At 39.8% G+C, this 25,568-nt stretch overlaps 1 long non-coding RNA gene across 1 annotated transcript in view; it reads right to left on the bottom strand.

Moving 5' to 3' along the window:
• Nucleotides 1–25,568, bottom strand: part of LOC129392828 (uncharacterized) — a 46,781-nt gene that overhangs the window by 20,293 nt on the left and 920 nt on the right. The window contains exon 2 of the long non-coding RNA XR_008619444.1: nt 19,690–19,758. This is a non-coding gene — a long non-coding RNA (uncharacterized lncRNA). The remainder of the gene's footprint in view (nt 1–19,689; nt 19,759–25,568) is intronic.

Here is a 25,568-nt window from a genome sequence, read left to right as displayed (position 1 = left end):
TTAGAGAGGGTAATTAACATATTGAAGGTCCCACAGCCAGAATTAAGATTGAATTCACCCTATTAACCACCATCCTATAGTGGGTTTTCTAAAGACTGTATAATGCTGCTGAGTTGTGTGTCTGGGTTTGCATGAAATGAGAACAGAAGTAGTCCTTGGGGACAGTAAGCATCTGGGTTTCAGTCATTTAAAAAAATTTTAAATCTCCAAAATACATAACAAAAATAATTGGGAAAACAATAGCATGTCCAAGCCATGTCAAGGAAAATGTATCACTACTTCTATTCTCAATAAAAAGCCTATTTAGGCCAACACATTATCCCCCCAAAAGTATTACTGAGCCTTTCAGGGAGTGAAAAAGCAGGCATAATAGTTGTAGACAGGCAAAAGGACATATAGTCCTTAAGGGAATATGAATTTGAATAGAAGAATGTGAACAATGGAGAACAGTCTGCTTCTCAGGTCCCCTGATGTATAAAGTTTGATCCATTTCCAATAGCAATCAGAAGATGCTGGCAGTGGCCCAGTTGGCCCGCCTGTGAGACCATCTGGAAGAAAAAAAAGTGTCGGCCACACATTGATCAGGCTGACACCAGCACTGGATTGTTTGTCCATTTTTATAGTACTTGTGGAACTACTAGTAAGGTTAAAGAGGAGTAACATCAACTCCAAATCACCCACGACCTCAAAGGAATTAAAGTGTCTCGTCAAGATATTAAGAAAGGTTTTTCAGAAACAGAGTAAATCAAGCTTAGAATGACTTATTACCAAGCTTTTAAAAATTGGTCTGGAGTCTATCTCTGGTCTAATTTAGAGGCAATATTATCTCTTCCCCTGAATGTAACTTGGGAAAGCTATCTTTATGATTCTGCTTATATTTAACGACCCAGACATTAAGTCTCTGACATAAATATATAGGTTTGAGGTTGAAAACGGCTATCTGTCCTAAACATTCTGTTTTGGGAGGAAATAGCTTTTTATACAGTAAGAAACCAGCCTAATTCTTTACTCTTTTCTAAGAAACAAAGTTACAATAATCACAAGGATTCCTCAGACACCAGAGATAAAATATTTGATTATAAAACGGTGATTTTTTATTTATTTATTCATTTTATTGGAGTATAATTGCTTTACAATGGTGTGTTAGTTTCTGCTGTATAACAAACTGAATCAGCTATACATATACATACATATATCCCCATATCCCCCTCCCTCCTGCGTCTCCCTCCCACCCTCCCTATCCCACCCCTCTAGGTGGTCACAAAGCACTGAGCTGATCACCCTGTGCTATGCAGCTGCTTCCCACTAGCTATCTATTTTACATTTGGTAGTGTATATATGTCCATGCCACTCTCTCTCTTCGTCCCAGCTTCCCCTTCCCACCCTGTGTCCTCAAGTCCATTCTCTACATCTGCGTCTTTATTCCTGCCCTGCCACTAGGTTCATCAGTACCGTTTGTTTTTGGATTCCATATATGTGCGTTAGCATACGGTATTTGTTTTTCTCTTTCTGATTTACTTCACTCTGTATGACAGACTCTAGGTCCATCCACCTCATTACAAATAACTCAGTTTCGTTCCAAAAAGGTGATTTTTAAATCTTGTTAGATTCATGGAGAAAGTATGTGTGGTATAGATTTTCAATAGCCCTTTCCCCATTGTGAAAGATAAACAACCAGAGTTGTTTTATCATGGTTTTACTGAATTTCAAGTCTGTCACATGGTAATAAAAGGTAAAAAATCAAAAGAGTAAACTCAGAATCAATCACTGTTTAATTCAAATATTCTTTGTATAAAGTAAAAACCTTAGGGAATTCCCTGTCGGTCCAGTGGTTAGGACTCAGTGCTTTCACTGCTGAGGGCATAGGTTCAATCCCTGGTCAGGGAACTAAGATCCCATAAGCGCCACATGGCGCTTATGGGATCTTAGTTCCAAAAAATAAAAAATAAATAATAATAAAATTTAAAACTTAGAGGGAAAACACCCCACATAGATGCTCTAATAGTACCCAAAGGGGTTAAAAATTTTTTTAAAGGAAAACTGAGAAAACATACAGTAGCATAAATGTAGGTAAATTAGAACATCTTAAATTGCTGTAGTAGATCTTTTTTCCAAATTTTCCACCTGACCTTTCAATTAGACAGGATCATGTGATTGGTTCTGGCCAATGGGCTGAGAGGAGAAATGTGTCACTTCTAGGAGGAAGCATATAAGAGACAGCGCCGCCTTCCAGCTCTTTCCTCCCCTGCCATGATGGTCATGGAGGTCATGTGTTGAGATGAAGTTCCACAAGAGAGGAGCAGCCTGGAGTGGCAGATCATGACAAGGAGGACAGTACCCTGGAAAGTCACCAATTTCATCAAGGTTTCTGTGAGCAAGAGATTAACTTCACTGTGCTAAGCCACTGAGATTTTGAGGTTCATTCATTACTACAACATGCCTATTCTTCCTCGGCCATATCCTCACAGAAATTATGCTTAAAAAACAATCAATAAAACAATAAATCAGGCCCTGATTTGTAGCACTTGCAGATTTGTGGTCTAAATTTCCATGAGAGCGCCATGCCCGATTTCAAGCTACCCGTGTGACATCCTGGTACACAGAGAACAGAGCTGAGTTGGAAAGAGATGTGCAGTAGTAGCACACTGTTAATCTAATTCTTCACCATAGAGACATAACGGACATAAGTAAGCTCAGGAGCATAAATAATAGTATAATGTAGTAAAATAACTAGGGAGCAGGACTTCTCTGTCACTCCAGTGGTTAAAACTTCGCCTTCCAATGCAGGGGGTGCGGGTTGGATCCCTGATCGGGGAACTAAGATCACACATGCCTCCGGGCTAAAAAACCAAAACATAAATCAGAAGCAATATTGCAATAAATTCAATAAAGACTTAAAAAAATGGTCCACATCCTCTGACAACTACAGGTTTCTGGTAACTGACTATACTGCTGAACTGAATGAATAAAGGATTACTGGACTGAATGTCAATATTATGACATAGTATGAGTGTGTTTCGTGTTTGGTAATTGCAATCATTGTTGCTTTTGTTGTGGTCATCCATTTACAATGCTTGGTGTCAGTTTATTTATCTCTTGTAAAAATAAAATACAGTGTGTGTGTGTGTGTGTGTGTGTGTGTGTGTGTGGAAAAAAAAATGGTCCACATCAAAGAAATAAATAAATAAAGGAATGAGGCACTCTGTGCTCTGGGACAAACTTGCAGAACAGGCCTTCAGGTAGCTATATTTTCAATATTTTCAGAAGATTTAAAAAAAAAAACCAGGGAGCAAGAAACTTTGAATATTTATTATCTTTGTTTTAATATAATTTAATTATACATGAGTATAATTAAGTTTCTAATAATAGCTATGTTTAACAATTATCTCACAAAACTCTTGAAATATATATTCTTTTTCATATTCTTTTCCATTATGGCTTATTACAGTTTGCTGAAGTCCCTTTAGCAGCAGAAAAATTCTTTTATTCAAAAGTTGAAGTTAAAAGACTAAAAGTGTGTTTAAACAACACAGTGACAGAAATGGTACACAGTAGGGATAAGCATGCAGTCTGTCAATAAACATTAAGAACGACATACAAGATAATTTCCCAGTTGACAACCTGAAGAAAACATGAAGGCTACTGAAAGGGAGAAGAAAGTTACCCTCAAAAAGCTAAAATTGACCGTCTTCACCAACTTACTTGGACAAACAGATGTTAACGGGGTACCTTGGTCTCTACTGCTGTTCACGTTAACATCATGGCTTGAGAACACAACAACGTCTGTATAACCGAGGGCTTTATTTTTTTTAACATAATCCATCATAATAAAGGAGCCTCAGAAGATCCGTGAAGCACTAAAAAAGTTACTTGCAGTAGTTTTGACAAATAAATTCCCACCTCACTAAAAACTGATGTGCACAGCTTTTTATTACTTTTTCTCACATTACATTGTAATTATCTGTGTACATGTTTGCTTCACAAGAAAGGGGATTCTATTTTATTTATGTGACACATAAGAAGTACCAGCACTCAAAAAGAGGATCAAGGAATAAGTGGGGAAATGTACACTGCATACTTTTGTTTGAGATCCTCAGACCCTCACTCCAGCTTGACTCCTTTCTCTCTGTAGCTCCAAGGATCATTCATTCTCCCATTCCCCTGTTCACAGGAATCTCTCACCTGGCAAACAACTCAGGACAAATGTACAAGAGGCTTCCCTGCCCTCAATTATTCAATGCTGTGATGTCTGCTATTCACCAGTTTCACTGTTTCCCAATCACAGATTTTTAAACACAGCTATATTCCATCCAGTCATGTGCTGGTAAATGCATAACAACCAGCTCTTAGGGCAGGAAAGTTGAGGAAAAACCTGATTTGTAGCATTTACCAACTTCGGTGGTATAAAGACACTCACCGTGGCTGATTTCAAGCTACCAATGTGACTTCACTGAACACAGATTTGAGAAGAGATGTGCATGATATGCTCTCACTGCCAACTTCAGCTCACCACTGATTTACATCTCATCAGTTGGCTGTGGATAACAGTATGACCTTGGAGTTGGACAGAGCTGAAGTCTAGACCCAACTCTACCACTGGGTGACTCTGGACACATTATTTAACCTAAGCTTCCAATTCTTTATCCATAAACTGGAGATAATAACAGCAGCTACTTTATAGTTCTTGAGTGTTAAAAACGAAATAATGCATATAAAACACTTACCACAGTGTCTAGCACTTAGTAGGTGCTTAAGAAATATTAGCTACTATCATCATATTTATTAATCTCCTACCCTTGAAGGGTCACCTTTCAGTGTTTTCACAGATCATCAGGATACCACCTTTGCCATCTGCACAGCCTGCCAGTTGTCACAGGCAAGTCCACCCTATTTGACTTACTGTACAAATATTTGCCTAAGTATTAGTATATCAAAATCCTGCTCTATTTTTGTTAACTTCAAACTAGTAGGAGATAGGTCTGGAATATTATGAATGGAACTGATTTACTACTGTAACAGAAAGAGAGAGTTGGAGCCTGCGCTTTTTGAGTACCTACCTTGGCCCATAAGGCACCGTGCTGGGGATTTTGTTTGCTGCCTCATTTAATCCTCACAAAAACCAGGAGATATTAAATCTCAGTCTCATTTCAATGGATAAGAAGACTTAGACTCAAAGGGATTAGGTAACTTGCCCGAGGTCACATGGCCACTGATACAGAGCCAGGATTCTTCTGGTAGATGCCGAGGCCACTCTTTGCCCTGGACCATGGTATTAACCTCTTCAAGAACACTCAAGGAGTGAGATGACAGGCTAAAGCACCAGCTGCCACAACTAGCGAGTAGCAAATGGATTAGACAAATAAGAGCACGTTTAGCCTGCATGTAACAGAAACTCAATTACAGTGTCTTAGAGAAGGACTCTTCTTCTTAAAGAAGTCCAAAAGGACGTAGACCAGGCCTCATGCATTGACTCAAGGAGATCATCAAGGCTTCCGTCTCCTTTAGCTTCCTGCTCAGTCTTTAGCATGTGGCTTTCTTCCTCATGGTCATACAAGGGCTACCCCATCCCCAGGTATTACGTCTACCTTTTGGAAAGGAAGAAGTAAACAGACACAAATTTTCTAAGTGTGTTCTTTTTTTATAAGGGAAATACTCACTTTCCCAGAGCCCTCACCCACGCACTTCTGCTTACATCTCATCGGCCAGAATTAGGTCATGAGGCCACCCCTAGTTGCAAAGGATCCAGGGAATTTTTTCTTTTTAACTGGACACAGTAAGGATCTAACACAACTGAGTTTCTGTTACAAAGGGAAAAGGAGAGACTGAATACCAGGGAAGAGAACAGACAGCTTGATCTCTAGTGGTCCTCAGAGCAGCCTGTTTTTCAGGGTTGATAGGAGAAAGAACAGTAGCACAGAATCTTTGAGATCATTGGTCTAGTCCAATTTCCTGCCTAATGAAGGAGTTACTTCTACAGCCTCTCTAACATGGTCATCCAGCTTCTGCTGAATTCACACAACGTAGTGGTGTTTGGATGCTTGATATTAGCTGCAAGAGAAGAGCACTTTAGGCCCTAGCAATAAACTGACTACAGAATTATGGTCAACAGTCCAACTAGACAGCAAAGGAGAGTACTACAATCTAGATGAGAGAGTTCAGGGGTCAGTGAGTTCTAATCATGCAGCAAAAAGATTTCCAACTTCCTAAATCAACTGATGAAAAGTTGAAAAAAATTAAGGAGGGATGAAAACTGAAAGATGCCTAGGGGACACATGATGAAAGACACAGACTTACCCCCATTGACACAGCAGACAAATCTACTGTGAGAGGAAGCTCAGCCTGTTAACCTGTGGCTTTGGTAGAATTATCCTGGTATGTAGCACCCAAGTCCTGGCCTGATTATTTAACTCATTATTATCTAACTCAGTGGTTCTCAAAGTGTGGTCCAGGGGTGTCTGAGACACTTTCAGGGGGATTTAAGGTCAAAACTATCTTTATAATAAAACTAATAAGTTCTTGCCTTTGTCTCTTTCATTCTCTTACTAGTATACAGTAAAGTATTCCAGAGGCTACATGACCTGTGATGTCACTGCAGAAGCAGATATGAGAATCCAATTTTCTTTAATTAACGCAGACATTTAAAATATTTATAAAAATGTAAAACAATGCCACCTTTCTAATTTTTTAAAGACTTTTTTATGCTTTGAAAAAATAGTTTTCCCCATAAAAATGTATTATTTACATTAACATGTAATAGGATTATTACTGTTATTTTTAAGTGAATCACTAACATTTAAATTTTTTTCTCACATTTAATTTCTGTTATAGTGAATATTGATAGTTATAACCACATAAACAAAATCTCTTTGGGGTTCTCAATAAATTTTAAGAGTATAAAAAGGTCCTGACACCGAAAAGTTTGAGAACGACTGGATCTAATTTATAATCCAGTTGGGGTGTTTTGAGAACCAGTTACCCAACCCAAATGAGATGGTAAATATGCTCACTGGATAAGTGATTTGATAATACTATGAAGGGACTGAAATAAGAAGAATGATGTGAAGGAACCAAACCATTATTAATTCTTTTGTGTTAAGTTTAGGAATCGGTTTTTAAACATCAAGAAAATCTTGGTGTATTTGCCATTTAAGGCATTTGAAATGTTTAAGAGAATCCGACATATTACAGAAACTGACATATTAGCCCTATGAGTTACTGAAATTTTCCATCTTTCTTTTTTTTTAAGATTTATTTATTATATTTACTTATTTATTTTATTTATTTTTGGCTGCATCAGGTCTTAGTTGCAGCATGCGGGATCTTCGTCGTGGTGTGCGGGCTTCTATCTAGCTGTGGCGTGCGGGGTTTTCTCTTCTCTAGTTGTGGCGCGCAGGCTCCAGGGCACGCGGGCTCTAGTTGAGGCATGCAAGGAGCTCAGTAGTTGTGGCAAGCAGGCTTCGCTGCCCCGGGGCATGTGGGATCTTAGTTCCCTGACCAGGGATCGAACCCGCGTCCCCTCAGCTGTAAGGCAGATTATTTACTACTGGGCCACCAAGGAAGTCCCTCCATGTGTCTTTTTTTACTTATTTTAGAAAGCATAACAGAATTTGTTTACATTTATAAACAGTATTTAAACACGATATACTACATTTAGAAATCTGTGCTTAGTCTGTTCAAGCTACTATAACAAAAATACCACAGACTGGGTAGCTTATAAACAACAGACATTTATTTCTCACAGTTCTGGAGGTCACGAAGTCCAAGATCAAGGTGCCAGCAAATTAGGTGTCTGGTGAGAGACTACTTCCTAGTTTGTAAATGGCCAACTTTTTGCTGAGTCCTCACAGATGGAAGGGGTAAGGGGACTCTTGGGCCCCCTTTACAAGGGCATTAATCCCATTCATGAGTGTTCTGCCTTCATGACCTAATCACCTCCCCAAAGCCCACCTCCTAATACCATCACCTTCAGGGTTAGGATTTCAACATACGAATATTGTGGGGAGAAGGGGACAACAAATATTCAGGCCATAGCATGTATATTAATTTAATGTATTTATAAGATTTATGAGAGTTGCTTAAATCCTTAAAAAAAGATTTTGTTTGTTTCAAACCTAACAAGTGAAATGCCCTGCATTTGTACTATTCGAGATATTCAGATATACAATAGTTTATCAATTCCAAGATGCACTTTTTTTCTCATTTTAACAAATCTGCAACCTGAGTGTGACTTACAATCAGTGTGATAAGATAGCATTGGCAGTATTTTTCCTTTCGTGATACTGCATGAAATAACGGTGCATCTCACAATCGATGGCATCATAGATTTGATGGTATTAAACTTGTAATAGTAATTAGAAATGTCTCAGGAAGCTCAATAAACTAGTTTTATTTAGGGGAATTTAATCTGTTGAATTTGTAATTTAGTGGAACATCGATTTAAAAAGCAAGCGAAAGCGATTTTTCCTAACTTTTATAAAAATTCACAAGATTTATTAACAAGATAACAAATTGGATTTAGAAACTTAAGAAAAATGAATTTTCCCAATTTATAATAAATTGGACATTATTTAAATACAAGCAAATGTGGATAGTACTTTCCATGCATGATAGCACTCAGGTATAAACTGAAAGGATGTCATAGATGGCACACAGAATGAGGGAAAAATTTCCGTTGAGAATTCTTCTCAGTATCCAAACAGTTGAAAAATATATCATTCCATATATATGCCTGAAGCATTGTAAGCAATTTACCTTTCTCAGTGTTGAACTTTTAAGTTAATCAATAGGTGAAATGTGGTCAGCTTTACACAAATTCATGAACTTTTTTTCCATAACAAAATTGTTAAGCACAAGAAGCCCATCAGCACTGGATAATTTGTCATGGTGCTTTCAGAGATGGTGCTTTTATCCTAAGAGACTTGTCATTGTAAGCACTGCTGAGACAGAGGAAATTCATCTCATCAGAGGAAATGCTCTGACTATAACGGTATTACCTGCAAAAGCAATAAGTGTGCAAGTGAGAACACATTGCGTTTAAAACCCTCAACTTGCTCATGGTTAATATTGCCCGCCATTCAAGTGATCAAGCTTGATTCCTTCTCTGTTCCCATATGCAATCAGGAACCAAACTTTGGTTCTTCCTTTGATATAGAATGGAGCCTTTCACATGGTATGAGCCTTTGGTTCTTCTTTTCACATGTTATGACTGTATGATAATGGCTGTGAGAATGGGGTGGGGCTCATACCTACCCCCTCCTGCCCCACTCCCTACCCCCCAACGCCAATTCTCACTGCCGCTATTATACAGTCCAGCCTTCCCTCTTTCCCATGAAATATCTTCTAAATATGGAAATATTTAGAAGTTCAAAACTCTATGAGAGGCAGGCATCCCTCTCTTGATTACTGCAGGATTTAATTTAAATAAAAGGCTAGTTTTGCTTTTCGAAGGCAGTGTCTTTTGTCTTCAGCAGATTGCTGAAGAACTACTATAGTACCTGTATATAGAAATTCTAACTTATGAATTCTGCAGTTCTTTTTCAGTGCCTAAACTATGGTCTCCTGCTGGAGTACCAGTCGTTCCAACGTCCATCAGATGCCCCTCCTAAAGCCATCAGAGTAGACCCTAGGGCTGTCCACACAGTTTTTCTTAGAATGACCAACTCAGCCTCTAAGGCCAGCTCCAGAAGTTCCCAAGGGGGCCTTCACAGCCAATCAGCTGTTTCTTCTGGCTGTTTCAGTCTCAATCTGTACACTATTTAAAGGGCTGAAAGTTAAAACCGAGCCAAAGAAATAGCTAGGAGGTGACAGCAGCTAAGCCCACGTGACTTTAAATAGAGTGAGACACCACATAAGAAGTTTCCCTGGAGTGTTCCTACACGGTGATCACTCCCTGTGTATCACTCACGATTGCACTGGCGTCAAAGTCTTGGTTGCAGTCCAGATAAGAAAAAAGTGGGGCAGTAGTGCTTCCATTTGCCAGGAGACAGATTTCTGTCATTATAGAGTAGGGAAAATACCATTTGTTATGCCAGAGAAAAAGACATTTTACAAAACAAATGAGAAGAATGTATTTATTGGTCAATTATTATTTTATCTTACTCTAGGAATTACTGAACTTCAGATAAATGATTCTTCACTACAGGAAATTTTAGCTCCTAAAGACTCCTCCAACAGCAGGGCCAGGCAGGCCCCTAAATGAAATAAGAAGGTGGAAAATAAGGGTTGACTGTTAAGTTTGCCCCCACTTAAAGATATTCAAATTTTAAAATATTTTAAAACACTGAACCATCCTTTACAAAACCAAAATACAGCTGCAGGCGATTCTGGCACACATATGCCAGCTTGTCTTGCTGGCTCTCAGGTTAAGCAAAGAGATTATAAAAGTCATCAAAGGTTTGGAAACGCTTTTTTAACTACGAGGTTAAATTTTAGATAGCATGACTCTCTGCTGTGAAAGATGAGATGATACACTCCTGTTTTTTCTCCTACCTACACTTTCCCTCATTCCATTTTTCAGTGCTTGTGAGACATTTTACTTTGCCAGGTTATTAACCATCACATTGTGTTCTGTAACAGTGGTACTCCTAGTTATTCAGTCTTTGTTCTTTTTAAAAATGGATCCAGTGCTCATTTCTAGTTCTTTTACCAATTTTAAATTCTTTTTTAAAAAATATTTATTTATTTGGCTGCACCGGGTCTTAGTTGCGGCGCGCGGGCTCTTACTTGCGGCTCAAGGGCTTTTCTCTAGTTGTGGTGCAGGGGCTCCAGAGCACGCAGGCTCTGTAGTTGCGGCACGCGAGCTCTCTATTTGTGGCGCATGGTCTCTAGAGCACACAGGCTTAGCTGCCCCGCAGCATGTTGGATCTTAGTTCCCTGACCAGGGATCGAACCCATGTCCCTCTGCATTGGAAGGCGGATTCTTAACCACTGCACCATCAGGGAAGTTCCCCCAATTTTAAATTCTTGATCTTTATTCATTTCTTTGGCTGAATTTCAATGTCAAGTGGTTTTTTTGTTTGTTTGTTTGAGGACTCGCAAGTTTTATATCTCTTACACACTAGATTCTAAACACTATTTCCCCTGTGCTTTTTCATGTTTGAGAAAACCTACTTGCTGACTTTATATCCAGTTGTTCGGCTGGGTCACACTTTCTTTTCCTCAGAAGTTTATAAATATTGTGCCATTGCATTCTGCCCTTGGATATTGCTGAGAAGTCTAAGGCAAGCCTAATTTTCATTATAGGTGACTTACTTTGTCTTCCTGAACAGCTAAAAATTTCTTTTCTTATCCTTGCATGTCAATAACTTAACCAAAGTATGTCTTGATGTTTATGATGCTGTACCAATTTTTTCTAGCATACAATGTGCCCCCATATCTAAGGAGTCAGTTTGTTAATTTCAGAGAAAGTTTATTTCTTAAGTATCTAGCTACTTTTCCTATTCCATTTGTTGTCTATATTGGATGGTCTCTGTCCTCCATATTGTCTTTTACATATTTTAACCTTTGCCTTTTTTCTCTGCATTCACTGATTATTGCAAGCATTTCCTCCATGTCACTAATTTTATTTTCACCCACTGTCCATCTGTTCCTTGCTCTTCCTAAATTATATATTAACTGTATTATGGTGCTCTGTAGGGTCTCAGTTTCCTTAGCACAGAATTTCCATATTCATTTCATTCTGTTTTTTTTATTACCTCACTTGGGGGACTTAGTTTTATAAAATAATAGTGTTATAAAGTTATTCTCAGGACTTCCCTGGTGGCGCAGTGGTTAAGAATCCGCCTGCCAATGCAGGGGACACGGGTTCGAGCCCTGGTCCAGGAATATCCCACATGCCGCAGAGCAACTAAGCCCATGCACCACAACTACTGAGCTTGTGCTCTAGGGCCCGCGTGCCACAACTACTGAAGCCTGCGCACCTAGAGCCTGTGCTCCGCTGCAAGAGAAGCCACCGCAATGAGAAGTCCGCACACCGCAAGGAAGAGTAGCCCCCACTCGCCGCAACTAGAGAAAGCCTGCGGGTAGCAACGAAGACCCAACACAGTCAAAAATAAATAAAAAAATAATAAAATAGTATTATAAAGTTATTCTATACCTTAAAGCACTCCCAAGAAATCTTTTTTGTTTGTTTGGAGTGGGTATATTTTTCTTATTTAAAAACCCATTCTCCCCCTTAAAACGTCTGTCTTTTTTATACCATGTTCTGTTCTTTTGCTTTTCATTCTTTTCTTCCTTCTTTTTCCTGCTCTAATGAGTTTGCTTACTTGCCATTCCATTTCTTTTCATTTTTCATTAGATAGCTCTGTCCTGATTAGGATCAGTCTGTCTGCCCCACTTGGAGATAATGTAATGTACTGGAGTTGCTCTCAATCCACTTATCTCTAGCCTGAGGTCATGGTGGGTAACATGTGAGGGGAGACCCACACTGGGTCAGGAGGAGCCTCTGATTTCTCCTGTGAAGTCCAGTTAAACATCCTGTACCAGTGCCCACCCCACCCAGCTGTGGGTATATTTCTCTCATTCATCCAGCTCCCCACAGGGACCTGGAAGTTCAGATGCCATGGAGGCCCTTCCTGTCCCTGTCAAGGCCCCAAAGGTGTAAGTAGGGTTGGCTACACTTGAGGCGTTTTCCTTTACCTTTCCCAGGGTTACCTACTCACTCCCTCAGACTGCTTATGTCCATTTGGAAGGCATTAATAAAAATTATCAGACTTCTCAATACTACTCCTGTGGAGTGGGTGTGAAGAAAAGAGCTACCCCAAAACCTCTCACACTCTCCTTAGCCATCACTTTTTGAAGCTTATGATGTAAAATTATTCTCCTTTGTTTGGACGCCATTCATAAATTGTTGCCTTTTTTTTTCTTTCACTATCTCTGTTCATTTCATTAGATTTGGAGGAAGGATGTTTAATCTGGATTTATCTTGCCATTGTATTCAGAGGTCACTTTACCCTATTTTCAAACCTTATAAACTTATAATAATGTATGAACAGAAAATATTTAGAGAAATATTGCTGATGCATAATTTGTTAGAAGTCAAAATTCTTGGTCAGACTGTTTATTGCTCTTGGGTAGTTAAACATTCCTTAATACTGATACTGTATGAGAGTTAAGAGGTATACACTGCAGTCCCCGAGTTCTGGAGTCCCACAAGCCTGTGTTCAAAATCTCGACTCTACCACTCACTAGCTGTAGGACACTGAACAAGTCATGTAGAGCCTGTAAGGTTTCAGTTTCTTTATCTGTAAAAAGGGGATGATAATAATACCTACTTCATAAATTGCAAGGATTAAATGAAACAATGCACATTAAGTGCTTATCACAGTGCCTGACACTGAACCATCTACTTTCTAAGTTCTATGTGGGGCTTCTCCTTTCTATAATGCAGAACATACAATAGGAATTTTCAGAATTGAAAGGAGCCTTAAAGGTTTATCTAAACCTCTAATATTACAAAAAATGAGTTAAGATCACAAGAAACTACATCAGAAATAATATTATACCTATTCCCAAATACCCTGATTAGGCCCTTGGTCAATAGATATGAACGCTCTGAAGGTGTATTTCTCATTGTAAATTATTAACCAGGTAACCAATCCATTAAAAACACAACAAAATCATTTCAGCAACACCTGTGACAACAACCTAGGAACACTGAATCTAGGTCCAGTGAACTTTCCATTGACTGACAGCTTCACTTACATTATTAAAGGAACCATCTCTAATCCCATGAAGGTTTATAAAAGTATTTATACATAAATAAATGTAGGGTTTTTTTAACTTGTTTAGTTTGGATAAAGAGACATATCATTGAAGATCTATACTGTTCATAGGTCTCTCATAGAGATACACTAAGCTCATCCCAGGCTTGCTCTTCGCCATACCCACACTATAATATAAAAGTTTTACCCAAATTCATAATTATCACAATATATCTTTTTAAAGATTATGGTATCAAAAATGCAGTGACATGGGGCTTCCCTGGTGGCGCAGTGGTTGCGAGTCTGCCTGCCGATGCAGGGGACACGGGTTCGTGCCCCGGTCCGGGAAGATCCCACATGCCGCAGAGCGGCTGGGCCCGTGGGCCATGGCCGCTGAGCCTGCGCGTCCGGAGCCTGTGCTCCGCAACGGGAGAGGCCACAACAGTGAGAGGCCCGCGTACCACACACACACACTCTCCCTACTGAGGTGGGACCCCTGACCTTTCTAATCATCTTTTTCTCTGGTCTACTTGGGAAGTAGCTCCATGCTTTCCTGGCACTTCACTTGCTCTCAGGCTGCTTTCCTCTGCCTCTTCCCGGACAGGCTCACAGAACCACAGCAGAGCACTGGCCAGGAGACCAGAGAATGCTGCTTCCCTCCAGAGCAGCTCTAGTTAAGGTGGACACTGACGACGCCTGACGACAGTCTTCCCTGTGCACAAAGTCAAGGCATTTTCTAAGGTTCAACAGAGAAGCTCCAGCTAGTGAAACCCACCACACTATACTCTTAACTGAAACTTGGCTACTCCAAGCATTTGGCTTACTCAGTAACACTGATTCAACCATAATATTTCAGAACAAAGGACAGCCAGAAATTTCCATACACATAGGTTGTTCATTGTTTTCATACAAAGTGTGTTACTGTAAATAAATTCCAAAAAGTCCAAATCTTTGAAAGTCAAACAATAGACTTGCAAGTTAGAAGGAGTATTTCCATTGCTGAGACCCACAAGATATATAAAATAGCTAATTACACTTCATCTTCTAGACTCGGTTTTTGACATATTGTCTACATTTTGCTTATGATATATAATTTTGTTTCTCTTTTTTCCTTCACAGTTGAATCCACAGTCAACCAGCTTAGTCCAATGAGTGCTCATTTGACCGAAGTGTCACAACTTTTGGCATGCCGTATCCATCTTCTCACGTTCCCTTAAGAAGTAAAACCCTGAGTTTTAGGTTGTAAAACTTGTAGCTAAGTTTGGCCATATGAGTAAGTTCTGGCCAACAGAATATGAGCAGAAGTGACACACACAATTTCTGGTTGCGCCCCTTAAATGGAAGATGTGTCTTTTTATCCTACTCCTTCTTATCCCATCTTAGTGCCTAAAAGTTAGATGTGTTGACAAGCCATCTAGGACCAAGCAGATGAAGCTAATATTTTAGGGCCACTGGTAGAACTGCAGGATGGAAGGAGCCAACATATCAATATTATGTGAGAAATTAATCAGACTTAAATTCTATATTGTTCTATATTGTTTAAACCCCTGTAAGTCTTTGTTAAAGCAGCTCAGCATGTATCCTAATTGAAACACTTTACAATTTCACTTGTATTACATTTAGAATTTATGCTTTTGGTTACTAACTGCTCTTTCATTTTCTCTAGCTGTTGCAGGGTATTTCAATCAAGGAGCAACAAAACATTCAAAGAACTACACAAATTTCTGTACAAAGAGGGATGGTAACTTTGCTAAAATTGGTAGATGTTAACATAATGTGATAGTTCAAAATGGTCATCTTATCAGCCAATTATAAAATCCAAATTCAGGGAACAAACCCTATTCTCAAGGTTACGCACAGTGCTGTCTACTCGCAAAGAACCATTAACATAGTCTGTTAGGGAAAGTGCACCTAAATATCGAACTTCGTTCTTGTTGGAACAACTAGGGCACAAACTAGAAGAAAGCATTCCAGTCATTCAAGATAAATGATTTCCTGTTGCTAAATCCTCTTAGGACATACAAACAAATTACTCTAAATCTATATTTAACAACCTTTTCAGTTTCGGTTTTAAAGTTAGCTAGGAATAGTTTGTTCAGAAGAGATAATGGACATGTTCAAAAAGTTTCTGATATAAACTGGGATTGTTGTAACTACAAGCAATTTCAGAAAGTAGATTGCTATGAGACACAAATTTGCACTCTTAAGTAATTCAGTTAGAGAACTAAGCGAGAAAGTAAGTTTTGAAAATTATAAAGATAAGGAAGCAGTCAGAAAAAGAGAAATAATTCTGAAGTAAAGAGCACTAGTGCTAGAAGTTTTATTTCACTGGGATGCCCAATAAGACCATAATTTCTGTTTCTACTATGGCTACCACAAATAAAAGACAGTGAAGATAGAAGCAGTATTATTAGAAGAGGAGAAGAAATGTGTGTTTCTAGTCTTTCTAATTCTTTTTTGGGCTACCAAAATTGGGTGAGAGAGGTAAGTCAGAAAATAGAAGCCCTAAATGTTGATGGATGAGAAAGAAATCACAGAGTTCAAAGAAGCCGTAAGGAATATCTGGAAGAAACTATGAGGACTTTCAGTTTTACAAACTATGAATGTCTTAAGAGGTATCTCATTGCAAAATGAGGATTCATGGTAATAAATTAAGTTCTCTCAACTTCTCTTTTTTCCACTAATGGAACAGTGATCATCATGTTGTGCAAAAACAGAATGCCAGTCATCCATGATTCTTCCCTCCCCTTTATCTCACCTTCTTACTGTCACTCACTGTCACACTTTCACTTCATTTCCACTGGGTTTAGGCACTTGGTCCCTCACACCCCAGACCACTGCAGCAACCTCCATTCCACCCCACTCTCCAATCACCACATTTGTTAATTCATCAGTTGATCAAATATTAATATTAATAGGCAGTGCAGTAAGTGTTAGGGGTACCACAGTACACAAGATGCCCTTCCTGCCCCCATGGAGCTTATGTTCTAGCCAGGGATACCAGCAAATCAATTTTATGGTATTCTTGCCCTTAAAGACTCTACCCCAGCGGTCCCCAACCTTTTTGGCACCAGGGACTGGTTTCATGGAAGACAATTTTTCCACGGGGGGCGGGGTAGGGATGATGGTTCAGGCGGTAATGTGAGCGATGGGGAGCGGCCAATGAAGCTTCGCTCACTTGCCCGCTGCTCACCTCCTGCTGTGCGGTCCGGTTCCTAACAGGCCGTGGACCGTTACCAGCCCATGGCCCAGGGGTTGGGGACCCCTGCTCTACAGAACAATCCCAGGTCTCATCCTGTGTTACAGACAGAATTGTGTCCCCTCTAAAACTCCTACATTGAAGCCCTAACCCCCAATGTGACTGCATTTGGAGATACTGCCTTTAAGGAGGTAACTGGGGTTAAGTGAGGTCATAAGGGTGGAACCCTAATCCAATAGGACTCGTGTCCTTATAAGAAGAGGAAGAGACACCAAAGATTTCTCTCTCCCCCTGCACACACACAGATGAAAGGCCATGTGAACACACAGTGAGAAGGAAGCTGTCTACCAGACAAGTAGACAGGAAGAAACCAACCCTGAGGGCACCTTGATCTTAGACTTTCAGTCACAAGATCTATAAGAAAATAAATTTCTGTTGTTTAAGCCATCCATCCAGTCTGTGGTCTTCTGTTATATAGCAGCCCAAGCTGACTAAGAAATCCTATTACTCTTATTCTCACCAGACAGGCACTATTCTCTAATACTAGCCCTCAGCTCCAGGGAAGCAAAATTCTCCAAAGACACACATCTTCTTTTCGGTTTTAAACCTTTAACCATGTTACTCCTCATCATCAATATTCCTGACAGTTTTAATAAAGAACGCCATTATTTCTTAAGGCATAAATATAGGCAAAGTTTGTTCATCTCTCTCTTAGATCCTTGTACCTATGACTGAAGCCTGTTTGGAACAGGAGGCCATAACTAAAGCACTAATGGGGGTTTTCTTACTCTAATTGCAGACAAAGTCCACACACGGAACTAAACACCTCTTAAGAACAGGAATCATAAATATAAAGTAACTGCTTGCTTGTTACATTAACATCTGTCCAGCACTTTCACATATATAGATTTCATCTGATGCCCACAGAAGAGTAGGAAGCTGACAATTATCTTGACCAAAAACTAGACACAGCTATGAAATACTATTTTAAAGTAATTAGGTATTCCATATTACAGTTTTTTGTTTTTATTTTTTCAGGAAAAAATGTGTTCTAACTTATTTATCTGAAAAAGATACATTGTTTATCAAAAATGTCCTTTTTTGGTAAAGGAAGTAGATTTGTACTGAAGCAAGCAAAGCTCTCACATGTATTCACAAAATGGGTCATCAGGAATAAGGGTCACAACATGGACTAAAGGAATTTGTTCAAGTAGTAACCATACTTTACATATTGCAATTCACTTGCACCATATTCTGAGCAAAAACAAAAGCAAACAAACAAACAAAAACACATTGAGTTCAAGTAATTCATCAAATTTAGGATTTCTTAGATGAAGCAAGGCCACACGGGAGTAATAAACTTATTAACTGCCAAGTTTATCTTTTCGATTACAATATCAGTTCTTTGGTCAGCTTTTGAGTATCTGAGGTTACTAATTTACTTAAACAGTTTGGTCTTTCCCAGCAAGGACACCTGTGTCTTTCCCTTCTGCTCAGTCACCAGAATAGCTACTCATTTTTACAAACTTTAGGTCTCAAATGAGGTTTGAGGTATTATTTTTTTTCTCTTGTCCTGCAGAGGTAACTTACCACCTTCAAAAGCTTCCCTTTTAGTAATAAAGCTCTCGGGCTTCCCTGGTGGCGCAGTGGTTGAGAGTCCGCCTGCCGATGCAGGGGACACGGGTTCGTGCCCCGGTCCGCGAGGATCCCACATGCCGCGGAGCGGCTGGGCCCGTGAGCCATGGCCGCTGAGCCTGCGCGTCCGGAGCCTTTGCTCCGCAACGGGAGAGGCCACAACAATGAGACGCCCGCGTACCGCAAAAAAAAAGCTTTCACAAGTTCAGAAAAACATTTTAAAATTTAACTGAAATCTTACAAGCTGTTTCTTTGATTTTTGACACTGTTTATGTGAATGCTGCAGTCACCCTGCAGGTAAAGTTTCAACAAAGCAAACAAAAACAAAACAAAACCTTTACCTTATTCTGATTAAAAGGATAGTATATATTCATACAAAATATTCAAACAATTCAGGAGAGTATACAGAAAAAAGTTTAAAAACACCCCGAAATCCTACTTCCCATATGTGGCTACTGTAAACTGCTGTAAAGATTTGGGCAAATATCTTTCCAGATGCCTCTCTATCCATGTATACCCATATACATATCCTAAAATTTTAATTATCTAATACTCAACATGTTATTCTGTAACCTGATGTTTTTCACTTAGCAGTGTGGCTTTCCATGTCAGTGAATAATTGATATACATAGATGTATGTCATACTCTTTAAGGGCTTCACAATATTCCTGTCCTTGTGTATGTCACAATGTATTCAAACAATCACCTCCTTAGGGTGCTTCCAATTTTTTGAGATTGTAAACTACAATGTAATGACTATGCGATTCTACTTCTGCGTATTTGTCCAATTATTTCTTTTGGACAATTTTTTAGCAATTAGTTCTACTGCTGTGTAACAAATTACCACAAACTTAGCAACTTAAAACACATGCATTATCTCAGTTTCTGTGACTCAGGAGTCCAGGCACAGTTTAACTGGATCCTCTAAGGTCTCTTCAAGGCTGCAGTCAAGGCATAAGCAGGGCTGGGGTCTCACCTGAAGTCTCACTTGCAAATGATAAGGAGTGAAAGTGTGATCAGAGCAAGGAAACCAAGAGGTACCTCCAACTCTCATCTCTCCTCTGGAGTCCACATCCATGTATATCTGCCTATTTGATATCTTATCTGGGTCATGTGTACTCTCAAAATCAATGTGTATAAAACCAAGCTACTCACCTTCGCTGGCCAAACTTAGTTCTTTCCCAATATTCCCCATTTCAGTGAATGGCACCACCATCTGACCAACTGGAAGTGAGAAACCTAGGAGTCATTATTGACAATTCCTTCTTCTTCAATCCCTCGCCAAAATCTTAAGGCTTTATCACTAGCTACAGAGTGGTGCTCACCATTATCCAGACACACATTGCTCTCTCATGTCCCAAAGCCTTCACTTTCACTGGTCCCCATGCTTGGAAATTCCTCTCCACTCTCTTCCTTCTCTTCTTAGCAACATCCTACTCATCCTTCTAGACTGAAGCTAAACATATTGTATTTGAAGTGTTCCACTGCCCCTATGCAGAAATAACCTTTCCCTTGTTGGTTATATCAAACACTTTGTAAATACCTCATCATCCCTGTTATAGACTGGGTTCTCTGTGAAGCAGACTCTGAGACAGATCAGCATATAAGGAAGTGCTCTTGGAACTAATGCCAGTGGAAGGAGGAGAAGGAATTGGGGCCAAGCAGGAGAACTGGGCTGAGACAGTACCAACAGTGCTCAGCCAAGCTCTAGGAGTACACTGCGGCTGCGATGGTCTTTCAAAATTGACCCAAGTTGGGGAAAGAAGGCCAGGACTGTGTAGCCCAGGCTGATGAGTCCGTGGATGTGGGTTGTCCCTGAAAGGAGACATGACCTTGGCTGAGAAAGTTTTCCTCAGTAATCTTCCCCAAAGACTGACACCTAAGAGATGTCTTCTGGTAATACTCCCAGAGCTGGGAAATAAGTTCTTCATTACTGAAGCGGGACCCGGGAGGTACATCATAGCACCCAGTACAATCTTCATGCTCAAATCAATTTACTATGGCAGTACTCTCTCGCATTAAAGCTATTTAAGAAACAGTCCATCGTCCTCACTAGTTTCTGAGATTTTTGAGGACAGATGGCACGCATGTAAACCAAACAGCTGGGATTTAATAAAAGTCCAGTGAAGAAGTGATTGAATAAATGACCCAGGGAAACTGATTAACCAAAAACACAGGAGCCTAATTGACGAAAAAGAGTGCCGATTTCTTCCTTTGCACCAATGTTTCTCACTCATTTTTTCGTTATCACCCCTCTAAGGGCCTATTTTTTTCTATGAAATTTTAATGCCACATATATATTGTATCAATCTGCACATGTAGTATATTATATCTGTACTTTATACATTAAAAAAGGGTTTTTTGCCCCCAAAACCAATACTCTTCACCCACATGGGAGCGATATTGCTCCACTGAGAATGAAGAGGATCAGATTACTTAAGTCAGCTCTTCCTGTAGTAAAGGAGATACCTCATTACAATGTAGGTATGGTGTGCTGAGCATGAAATCAGAGCAAAGGGGGTTAAATGACCTTAGGGGATATCTTTTGATATGGTCTAATACACCTTTCCCCACTATAAGATCACAGCAACCCCACAATTGTATAGTCAGGGGAGCCTCCATTATTTTGCCTAGCTTCTGTGCAAACTATTGCTTTTGTCATTTAATTTTTGTCACTTAAATTACAAAGTATCTCAGGCATACAAAAAGTAGAGATAAGGAGCACTCTTTTACCTCTAACCTAATTTAAGAGATAAAAACACGATAGATTCATTTGTAGCCCCGTGTATACTTCACCCCAATCCCATTTCTCTCTCTCTCTCTCTCCCTACAAATAAGTACTATTCCGACTTGGTGTTCATTATTCCCATGCATGGTTTTACATCTTTATCTATAAACCTATTTTTTAAACTTTACATACATGGTTATCGCAATGAGTGTCCTTGGACATGTTCATTGCTGCACAGCATTCCACTGAATGGATACACCACAACTTTCACTTTTGTTACCATATTCACCATCTTTTCTGCTTCCCCTGGCCCCTGCCCTCATGCCCCAACCAGTTTTTAGTCCCACACAGGTTCTTAGCAAATTCTCCAATCTTTTAAAGAGGCTTGGAAGTATCCTGGCCCTTTCAGCAACACACTCATAAACTATCTTTCAGCTTAGGATACATGTGCAGAGAACTTTATTATTTACTAATTCTTACAAAATTTATTCTGAGGGTAGTCCTTTCCCGACCATATCTCCAAATTCTTGGCACACTCAACTGTATTCCCTGCTTTACTGTAAAATCCTCCTCCTAGGACTTCCCTGGTGGCGCAGTGGTTAAGAATCCACCTGCCAATGCAGGGGACACGGGTTCGAGCCCTGGTCCGGGAAGATCCCACATGCTGCAGAGCAACAAAGCCCATGCGCCACAAGCACGGAACATGCGCGCCACTACTACTGAAGCCCATGTGCCTAGAGCCCGTGCACCACAATGAAGAGTAGCCCTGGCTCGCCACAACTAGAGAAAGCCCACACGCAGCAAGAAAGACCCAACGCAGCCAAAAATAAAATAAATTTTTTAAAAAAAACCATCCTCCTAGGTATATAATCCTGTGATCCAGGAGTTCACAATGTCAATAGCCTCCATTTTAAAGACCCAAATCAGCATTTTTCTTTCATCAGCCCTGAAAGATAAGCTACTTGAATGGAAGCTTCCTGCATTGTTATGGACTGAAAGTTTGTGTCCCCCCTCCAAATTCATATGTTGAAGCCCTAACCCCAACATGACTGTATTTGCAGTTAGGGTCTTTAGGGAAGCAATTAAGGTTAAATGAAGTCATAAGGGTGGGGCCCTGATCTGAGAGGATTAGCGTCTTTATAAGAGACACTAGAGAGCTCACTGGCTCTCTCTCCACCATGTGAGGACACAGCAAGATAGTGGCTTCTGCAAGCCAGGAAGAGAGCCCTTACCACAACCCAACCATGCTGGCCCCCAATCTTGAACTTCTAGCCTCTAGAACTGTGACAAAATAAATTTCAGTTGTTTAAGCCACCTAGTCTATGGAATGTTGTTAGAGCAGTCGGAGAAAACAAACACACACTAATCCCAAGAACTGATCACAGTATATGAAGAAGAGGAGCAACCAAGGGGTCAAGAACAGGAAAGACTGGGTTCTACTATGAGCTCAGCTACCCTGACACTGTGGTATGAGCCCTAACCCTTTGAAGCTTCCTTTTTCTCTTCTATGAAGTGAGAGGCCTTAGGTAGAATTTCTTCAGGCCTCTTAAAACTTTCAAACTAAGCGTTAAATCACATACTGTGGGCTATGCCTCAGGCAATGACAGTGCCAGGATTTTACCCTCAAGAACTTATGGGGACCTCCCTGGCTGTCTGGTGGTTAAGAACCCGGCTTCCAATGCAGGGGATGCAGGTTCGATCTCTGGTTGGGGATCCTCCATGCCGTGGGGCAACTACTGAACCCATGTGTTCTGGGGCCTGAGTGCCACAACTAGAGAGAAGCCCATGCACTGCAAGGAAAGATCCCGCATGCTGCAACTAAGACCCAACACAGCAAAATTAATTAATTAATTATTTAAAAAATAAAACTGATCTTAAAAAGTTACTATGGATATTCGCATAGCTATTTAGTTACAAGCATATTCATGACAGAATTGCATTTAATGGCAAAAAAACAAAAAAAACTTGTAAATAACCTAACTATCCAACAATAAAGTATGTTAAATAAATTACAGTAGAGCCAGATCATAGAATAAGTGAATATTTATTATGCAAACCTGTAAAAAAGAAAACTTTTTTGATAATTAACATCAAGGATATAGTGCTGAGGACTTCGCTGGTGGTGCAGTAGTTAAGAATCCGACTGCCAATGCAGGGGACACGGGTTCAAGCCCTGGTCCGGGAAGATCTCACATGCTGCGGAGCAATTAAACCCGTGCACCACAACTACTGAGCCTGTGCTCGAGAGCCCGCGAGCCACAACTACTGAAGCCCGTGTGCCTAGAGCCCATGCTCCGCAACAAGAGAAGCCACCGCAATGAGAAGCCCGCGCACCGCAACAAAGAGTAGCCCCCTCTCGCCGCAACTAGAGAAAGCCCGCAGGCAGCAACGAAGACCCAATGCAGCCAAAGATAAATAAATAAACAAACAAATAAATAAATAAATGGATATAGTGCTGAGAAACCTTAAAATCAAAGATTGGTAAAAACTTTGTTAAAAATCCTATCAGTGGGAATTCCCCGGCAGTCCAGTGGTTAAGACTCTGTACTTTCATTGCTGAGGGCGAGGGTTTGATCCCTGCTTTCAGGGAACTAAAATCCCACAAGTCGCGAGGTGCGACCAAATAATAAATAAATAAATATATATATATGTCATTAAAAAAAAATCCTATCGGCGAGCATGAAGCATGCCACCCCTATACACAGCTGTTCCACATGGGTCATTTTTTAAAAAACTTCTGTGAACTGTTTTATTGAGGTATATTTGACATAAACTACAATATGTAAAGTATACAATTTGGTAAGTTTTGACATACATAAACCCATAAAACCCACAGACCCATAAAGCCATAATAATAAAGATAACATAGCCATCACTCCCCAAAGTTTCCTGGTGCCCCTTTTAAAGCCCTCTCTCCCACTGCTCCTTGGTCCCACTCCCCTCCCCAAGTCACCACTGATTTGCTGTCACTATAGATTAGTTTGCATTTTCTAGTTTTATACAAACGGAGTCATACAGTACATACTCTTTTTTGCCTGGCTTCTTTCACCTTCTTTCACTCAGCGTAATTATGCTGAGATTCACCTCTGTTGCCGCATGTATTTATCATTGAGTGGTATTCCATCGTATGGGTCACTCTGACTCTCAGAATAAGCAGTCTTCATTCCCAACCCAGTTGCCTCCAGGAAAGAAGTTTCAGAAATGACGTTTTATATTTTTCTTAACTTTGCCATCTCCACGGAATTAGGATTCTCAGTCTACCTAGGCCAGGCCTAATATTAACTCTTTTAGACACAGCTTGCTTTGTCTTTCAAAGCATTCCTTCCTTTAAATTTTACCTAAACTTCATTCTCCTGCAAGTTAATAAACCTAACTTTGTGCGGCTACTGGTATGTTCCTGGTGAGCTTCATCAGGTGGGCTTTATCAAGTGACATGAATGTTCATGACCACATCAAACGCAAAACAGTAAATAGTGTATGACTCCATTTTTGTTCTTAAAATAAAAACTTTAAAAGATGACTACAGTTATATTTGAAAAATGATTATACCTGTATTACCAAAATACAGTAAACATTTTCTTTGTAAGATCAAAGGAGAGTCACGGAAAAAGAAAGAAGAAAGGTGACAGGATTTTACATAATCAATACTTGCTAGGCTGCCAAAGGAACAGGCAAACCCAGCTACTATTACTGTATAATAGCTTAATTCATAAATCCACAGGTGTTAACCTAGACTGGGCAGTGGAACTTCTTAGGAAAGTTATCATCCTTCATGTCTCTGGAACCAAAACATAAATGTAGAATGATAAATCTACTTTCATAAATAGAAGTGGAATTTGGAACCTTTTAGACATGAAGTAGTTCCAATGACATCTTCTAAGTTTTTGGCCTTGTAATTTACACAATCTTTAATTATAAGTCTGTATAAAGCTTCGCAAGAGTAGCAGTTTATTTTTATTTATTATTTACCAAACTCCCTTCCACCCATTAATCACAACATGCATTACAACACAGTTGCAAAGTAGGTCAATACTCCTAAATACATTTTTGGATTCGATACTTATTAATACTACCCCCCTTTCTATTCTTTGAGAAAGACTGTTTTTAGTTCACTTAAGACACTTGCTTACATGCTAATTATCATTTAATGATAAAACACCCAGCTTCTGTACAGGGAAACGTAACTTGGAAACCCTACGGCAGCCCCGAATATCTTTTTTTTTTTTTTTTCTTTGCGGTACGCGGGCCTCTCACTGTTGTGGCCTCTCCCGTTGCGGAGCACAGGCTCCGGACGCGCAGGCTCAGC

Source organism: Physeter macrocephalus, chromosome 15 (assembly GCF_002837175.3).
Source record: "Physeter macrocephalus isolate SW-GA chromosome 15, ASM283717v5, whole genome shotgun sequence".
Lineage (NCBI taxonomy): Eukaryota > Metazoa > Chordata > Mammalia > Artiodactyla > Physeteridae > Physeter > Physeter macrocephalus.
The sequence above is the reverse complement of the archived record's forward strand: the minus strand, read 5'-3'. Positions and strand labels throughout refer to the sequence as shown.